The 7,475-nt window shown below is 48.1% G+C and overlaps 1 pseudogene; it reads left to right on the top strand.

The window, feature by feature from the left end:
• The first annotated feature begins 4,442 nt into the window (after window positions 1-4,442).
• Window positions 4,443-6,570, top strand: LOC120933708 (annotated as a pseudogene).
• The last annotated feature ends 905 nt before the right edge of the window (window positions 6,571-7,475 follow it).

The following is a 7,475-nucleotide window of genomic DNA, read 5'->3' as shown; positions in this document are numbered from 1 at the left end:
AGGCAATCTGTCCCCTCTGCTGTCGGGAAGGGTACCCTGGAAAGGAACCTTGAGCATTTGGCATTTGCTGGTGTTGCTGCCAGATCTATCTCCGGAACCCCCCATGCCTTCGTCAGAACGGAGAACTCCCGGGGGTTCAGAGACCATTCGTTGTTGGACAGGAGTTCCCTGCTCAGGAAGTCGGCTAGCGTGTTCTGTGCCGCTGGAACATAGACCGCTTTCAGGTCCAGAAGATATACCTGGGACCATTCCATTATGGGGTGAACTTCTTCTAGAAGAGTGTGGCTCCGGGTACCGCCCTGCCTCTGGATGTATGCCACTGCTACCCTGTTGTCCATCCGAATTAGGACGCTCTTCCCTCGTAGTAGAGGTGCGAAGGCTAAGAGGGCTTGGAATGCCGCTCGGAGCTCCAGTATGTTCGAGACTACCCCCCGAGCCGGGAAGTGCCAGTGACCCTGGGCTGTCTGATCCCGGTAATGAGCCCCCCAACCTCTCTCGCTGGCATCTGATGTCACTATCTCTGGTTTTGGAGGGGCTATGGGCCTGAATCTTCTGAGGTTGGGAGGGCGAGTCCACCACAAAAGAGAGAGTCCTACATGGCTGGGGATGCTGATGAGTTGGTGCATCGAGGTTCCATCCCACTGTCTGAGAAAGGTGTTTTGCAAGGTTCTCATGTGCCATTGGGACCATTGTACCATGGGTATGGTTGATGACATCGAGCCCAGCATACTGAGGCAGGTTCTGGACGACGTGAAACTTGAGGACAATAGATTCCGAACCTTCCGTACTAACGGCTGCACCTTCTCTAAGGGTAGTTGTACTCTGTTCCGCTTGGTATCCAATTCTGCCCCCAGGAATACCATGGATTGTGATGGCTGAAGGCTGCTCTTCTGCCAATTGATTAGCCAGCCGAACTTCTAGAGGGACGAGATTAGGATCTCCCGCTGGAGGAGTAGAGTCTCCCGATTTGCTGCTAAGAGCAGGATATCGTCCAGGTAATGATGTACCCGCAGCCCCTTTTCCCTGAGGAATGCTATGAGGGGGAGAAGGACCTTTGTGAATGTCCGAGGAGCTGAAGAGATCCCGAATGGTAGACATCGGAACTGGTAGTGATGTTGGCCGATGGAAAAGCGCAGAAACTTCTGGAATGCGGGGTGGATTGGCACATGAAGGTAGGCGTCTGATAGGTCTATCGACAGCATCCAATCTCCAAGATTCACTGCCATGGAAATTGACTGGAGACTCTCCATCTTGAACGCTTCTATTTGAATCCTTCTGTTGAGCCTTTTGAGGTCCAGCACGGGCCGTAGATCCCCTGATTTCTTCCGCACCAAAAAGAGAGGGGAATAAAATCCCCTGCCTCTTTGGTGCAAAGGAACCTCCACGATAGCCTTCTTCTGGAGTAGTTCTGAGATGTATTGATTGAGTAGCTTCCTTCTGTCTAGGGAAGACGGTATCTTGGTGGGTTGGAAAGTAGCGCGAGGCAATGCCCCCATAAAGTTCCATTTGTGGCCATGTCTTATTGTGGAAAGAGTCCATGGGTCCTCTATGTGTTCTGACCATATTTGTGCGAAACTGCTGAGCCTGGCGCCCACCTGAGCTGGGTGGGCAGGCAATACTTCAAAAGGACTTCTGCTGATCCCCTGCAGTATTGGTCCTGGGCTTCTGACCCCTCGCAAAGGGAGGGCGAGTAGGTCTCCAATCCCTTGCAAAGGAACCTCCACGACCGGGACGATAGGACCTGGCCTCCCTGTATCTCTCGGGCAGATTGCGCCTGAAGGTAGGACCTTTCTGAGGCTTGGGCCTCCTGTCGGAGGGAATAAGTCCCGACTTTCCTCCAGTGACTTTGGAGATCGCCGAGTCCAATTTCGTACCGAACAGGCTTGTGCCATCATACGGAATCTTGCACCAGTTGGATTTTGAAGATGTGTCAGCGACCCAAGGTTTCAGCCATAAGGCTCTGCGGGCCATCACTGAGGCTAACATGGACCTGGCCGAAGAACGAATGACGTCCACCGAGGCCCCTGCCACAAAGTCGCCGGCTAGCCTGATCTCCTGCAAGGAAGATATTATGTCCCCCCGGTCGGCACCTTCTAGGAGAGCCTTCTCAGCGCTGGCTGCCCATACGGAAATGGCCTTGGCGACAGCCGCTGTGGCAATTGCTGGTCTACATGCTCCCCCCGCCGTGGAGTATGCTTTTTTCAACTCCAGGTCGATCTTGCGGTCGAGAACGTCCTTGAATGAGACCGCGTCTTCTATTGGCAGAGTGACGTGTCTGGCGAGCCGCATAAGTGATGAATCCACAACAGGAGCATTGATGAGGGAAGCGATCTTAGATTCCTTAAGAGGATACAATTTAGTAAGTTTGTTAGACAGACCGGGCCGCTTGTCCGGTTTTTCCCACTCTTCCTTAATGAGGTCCTCCAATTCCTCAATGAAAGGGAACAGTTCTGGATCCCTCCTTAATTCGGGGAAGTATTTCCCAACCTTTGGTGGTTCCGACGCGGGTTCTTCCCAACCTATTGTCTCCTTAACCGAGCGAGCAAAGGGTTCGACCAGGCTAAAGTCAAATCCGGACACGAGCTCCCGATCCTCCTGATCGGAATGAGCCTCTATTAGCTGGGCATATGGGCCCGAAGCGGATGAAGTGCCTGGGGTGGGTTCATCACGGGCCAGAGGATGTGCCGTCCAGATAGATTCCTGTGCTGGCTCCTCTATGTGGTATCGGGAAGAGAGATCCGTAGTCACCCTGGCGTCCGTCTCCTTTTCTTTAGTTGCTTCGTTGAAGCAAGTGTGACATGCTAGCTTTCCTGGCAAAGCAGTAGCACCGCAGACCCAGCAGGCATTTGCTGCAGGACGGGTATGGTAGCGCTGGCGGTGGTATGAGGGAGACCGTTCGTGATGAGACCGGCTGTGACGGGAGCGGCTGCGGCGTGATCGGCTATGCCTTGATCGATGGTGTCGGGAGGGAGATCTTGACCGACTTTTACGGGACCTCCTGCTTGATGCATGCCTGGACCTCTCCCTGCGCCGTGGGCTTGCGTCTCTTGGCCTAATGGGACTGCAACAGAAGGCAGTGTTAGCGGCCGGCTCTCTTTTTTGTCTCTTCTCTACTTACCTAATAATAAGGCGGTCTCCATACCTTGTTTGCTGGTAGTGGTCTGCGAGGGCAGTGGGCTCCATAAGGAATGCAGGAAGCAGCGGAAGTGGAAGCTGAAAGGGAAGCCAACAGATTTGGTTAAAGAAAAAAATAAAAAAATAAATAGCTATGAGCCATTTGACTGGGAAGGTTAGAAGGGGAAGATGATCTGCATACCCAGGGAGAAATCCCTGTAGATTTCGGGCAAAGCAGCAGCCTTAGGGAGCAAAAAGAAATTTTTGTCTTTTTAAATTTGGCGCCGCCGTCGCGGCGCTGATGACGCGTACGCGCATGCGCAGTAGCGTCTCGCGCGTCCCGGCGCCATCTTGGATGAGGGCGAGGGAGCTCTCTGGCGTCATTACACTGCTGCGCGCCTGCGCAGGACGTCCGGGGGATGCAGCGGCTGAGGAACTACATGGCTCAGAGAGCCTGCTTTGTAGGAGTACAGCAAGCAGCTTGAAAAGGTACTAAAAAATGAAAGGGTACTTAAGTGCACAGTAATAGAACTTCAGTGGGCACAGTAGAGGTGTAGAGATTCGTTTTGTTTGGTAATAGTAAAGATAAAAAAACGAAGGAGGACCTCAAGAGGGAAGGAGAGAGGGAGAGCCCACTGCCTATTTAAGCTTATTTAAAGCTTGTCTATATGCCAGGAAATTAGCCGGGATTAACCCCTGAGACCACCAGAGCGGGGTTCCCCCTATAAAGCTCTATTAGAGACTGTACAAGGGGGACTTCCAAACAGGAGAGGCTGAACCTGCTGGGGCGATAGCGGTAGGAGACAAGCTGTACGTCCACGTCCTGTCAGGTGAGGATAAAAAAAGAGAATAATGCCGGGTGTCTCCCCTTCAAATTTATAGCTAACCAATCCTGTCAGGTTGTGGGGGCGGAGCCACAACCCAGTGTGTGCTGCCATGAATGCGTCAGGAAAAAAAGTTTTTTCGGCAGTGCACATGTCTATTCAGCCCCATCCAGCTGCAGTGTTTGTCAGCCTTTCAAAGACTGTGACAGGCTGCAGTCAGCGGGTCTAGATGCTGTACCTGTGGCTCCTGGGAACACTAATATCCCAGAATTGGACACACATGGACTAAAGTCTAGTGTGCAAGGGGCCTTAGTGTGTTCTTCTCTACACCCAACTTTCTCTCTTTCTCTCAAAGATGGAAGGTTTGATTATCTTTACTACAGTAAAAAAAACTCCCTCTTCAGTACTCTGATCTCTGTGTCTAAGAATACTGATCTGGATCAGCCTCACCCTGTATAGGAGGAAGTGACCCTCCCAACTGCATTCTTCTCCGGTGTCAGAGAATTTTACTTTTATTTCCTCTTCTGCTGTCAGCGATGGCGTCTGGTGATCTGAGAGCTGAGCTGGAATGTTCCGTCTGTCTGAACATTTATACAGATCCTGTAAACCTGAGATGTGGACACAACTTCTGCCGGGTCTGTATTGATCGTGTGCTGGATACACAGGGGGATCTGGAGGATATTCCTGTCCTGAATGCAGAGAGAAGTTTCTGGATCGGCCTGCACTGCAGAGGAATATAACACTACGTAACATAGTGGAGAATTTCCTGTCTGCTCAGCCAGATCAGAAGTCCGGGGTCTTCTGTACTCACTGTGTGGACTCTCCTGTACCTGCTGTTAGATCCTGTCTACACTGTGAGGTTTCTCTGTGTGATAAACACCTGAGAGTCCACAAAAAGTCCCCAGAACACATCTTATGTGACCCCACCTTGTCCATGGAGAGCAGGAAATGCTCCGTCCATAAGAAGATCCTGGAGTATTACTGCACTGAGGATGAGACCTGTATCTGTATGTCTTGTTGTATGATTGGAGGACACACGGGTCATAAGATGGAGTCACTGGATAAAGCTTCTGAGAAGAAGAAGAAGACACTGAGGAATGTTCTGCAGAAACTTCTGACAAAGAGAGAGAAGACGGAGGAAAGAGTCCAGAGTCTGCAGGAACACAGGAGGAAAGTAGAAGAAGAAGTAGCTGGTGACACCGAGAGAGTCACTGTCCTGTTTAGAGATCTCAGGAGACGTCTGGAAGATCTGGAGAAGAGAATCCTGAGGGAAATCTCTGGGAGGGCAGAGCGGATCTCCATCTCCATCCGGGATCTGGAAATAAAGAAGGAGGAGCTGTCCAGGAAGATGCGTCACATTGAGGAGCTGTGTAACATGACGGATCCACTGACTGTCTTACAGGAATCAGACACAGGTGACTTGTGTGATACTGAGGATGGAGATAATGAGGACAGAGAGAGACATGAGAAGCTCCTCCATGATGGAGGGGGTCTGGATGTGGCTGGGATATCACACACATTACACACATTATCTGATATAATAACAGAGGTAAATGTAGACTTCTATATACAGGGAGCTGCAGACATATTACTGGATGTAAACACAGCTGATAATTATCTCCATATATCAGATGACAGGAAAACTGCATCCATGTCAGATAGAAACCAGAATCGTCCAGAAACACCAGAGAGATTTCAGGATTGGTATCAGGTGTTGAGCAGTCGGAGTTTCTCCTCAGGGAGACATTACTGGGAAGTGGATGTCGGGGGATCAGATTGGTGGGGAGTCGGGATGTGTTACCCCAGTATAGAGAGGAGAGGAGGAAGGGAGTCAGTGATTGGAGATAATAAGAAGTCCTGGGGTTTGTTCAGGTATAATGATCAGTATGGGGTGATACATGACAGTAAAGATATCCCCTTACCCTCCAATATCTCCAGTAACAGAGTCAGGATAGATCTGGATTATGAGGCCGGGCGGACCTCCTTTTATGATCTGTGTGACCCGATCCGACACCTCCACACCTTCACCACCACCTTCACTGAGCCCCTCCATGCTGGGATATGGGTAGGGAGAGGTTGTATAAAGATCTGTGGGGGGGGATGGGAAGATGTAAGAAATCTGCCCAGAAACTAATGACATCACAGGGACAGTGAGATTGGTTGAACATTCAGCCAAAAGCATAAAGCAGTGGGCGGGACTTCAGTCAGTGCCCTGCAGATTTTTCTTAAAGGTGATATTTCTCCCTCTGTCACTCCCTGTGATTGGGTAGGAGATCTCTCCAGTTACTGGAGTAATAGTGAATGACATGTTCTTATTTGTCAGTGAGAAGGGGTGTGGCCTATAGATAAAGCTTGATTTAATATCTATCTATCTATTGACAATTACTTTCATTGTAATTGTTAGACAGAAAGTTATCACAGTGTGTGACATCATCAATCTCCCTCCTCCTGCCCCTCCCCCTACTCTCTGCCCCTCCCCCACATGCAGTCGCTCTATGCAGGGTGTAATGCGGTCACTGTGATTGGATAGAATGTGGTCACCTGTCCTCTCTTTCCACCCTCCAATCTATACTAAAAAGGGATTCAAACTAGTCATGTGCACTGCCGAAAAATTCGTTTTTTTTTCATTTGTTATTTTAATTTTTTGTTTTTTTCGGAGATTCGGGAAATTCGAAAAAAAAAATCGTTTTTGTTTCATTCGTTTATTTTTAATTTTTTCGTAAATTTGAGAAATTCTAAAAAAAAAATTAGTTTTATTTGTTTTTTTGCTTTTTTCGGAAATTCGAAAATTCGGAATTCCGAATTTCAAGATTTCCGAAAAAAAAACGAATGAAACGAAAATGAAAAAGGAAATTCGGAAATTCTGAAAATTCAGAAATTTCCCATTTTTGAATTTTAGGTTTTCGAATTTTACAATTTTGAAATTTCTATTTTTTTTATTTTTGAATTTCTTGAATCCCGAATTTTCAAAAATTCAAAAATTCGAAAATTAAAAATTTCTAAAATTCCACTATTTCGAAAATTAAAGATTTTTTAAATTTTCGAATCGAATTTTCGAAGTTTAGAATTTTTTGATTTCCAAATTTTTATAATTTTCGAATTTTCGAAATCCAAAATTCGAATTTCCGGAATTTGGATATGGATATCAGAATTTCAAAAATTCGAAATCCAAATTTCCAAAAATCGGAACTTCCAAAATTCTTTAATACAAAAATTCAGAAATGAAAAATTTCGGAAATACAAAACCAAAAATTCTGATCCATATCAGGCCGTATGCCCTCAAAATGGGGGGTACTTTGGGGCAGGGAGGGCTCTGACCCCCACCCCAATGGAACCTTGTCTCCATGTTGATGAGGACAAGGGCCTCTTCTCCACAACTCTGGACTGTGGTTGTGGGGGTCTGCGGACGGGGGGATTACCTCAATCTGGAAGCTCCCTTTAACAATGGGGTCCCCATATCATGATCCCTCCCATGTGAATGAGTATGAGGTACAATGTACCCCTCACCCACTTACCCCCAAAAAAGCAGCGTAGTCT

The sequence above is a fragment of the Rana temporaria genome, chromosome 3 (genome assembly GCF_905171775.1).
Source record: "Rana temporaria chromosome 3, aRanTem1.1, whole genome shotgun sequence".
Lineage (NCBI taxonomy): Eukaryota > Metazoa > Chordata > Amphibia > Anura > Ranidae > Rana > Rana temporaria.
The sequence above is the reverse complement of the archived record's forward strand: the minus strand, read 5'-3'. Positions and strand labels throughout refer to the sequence as shown.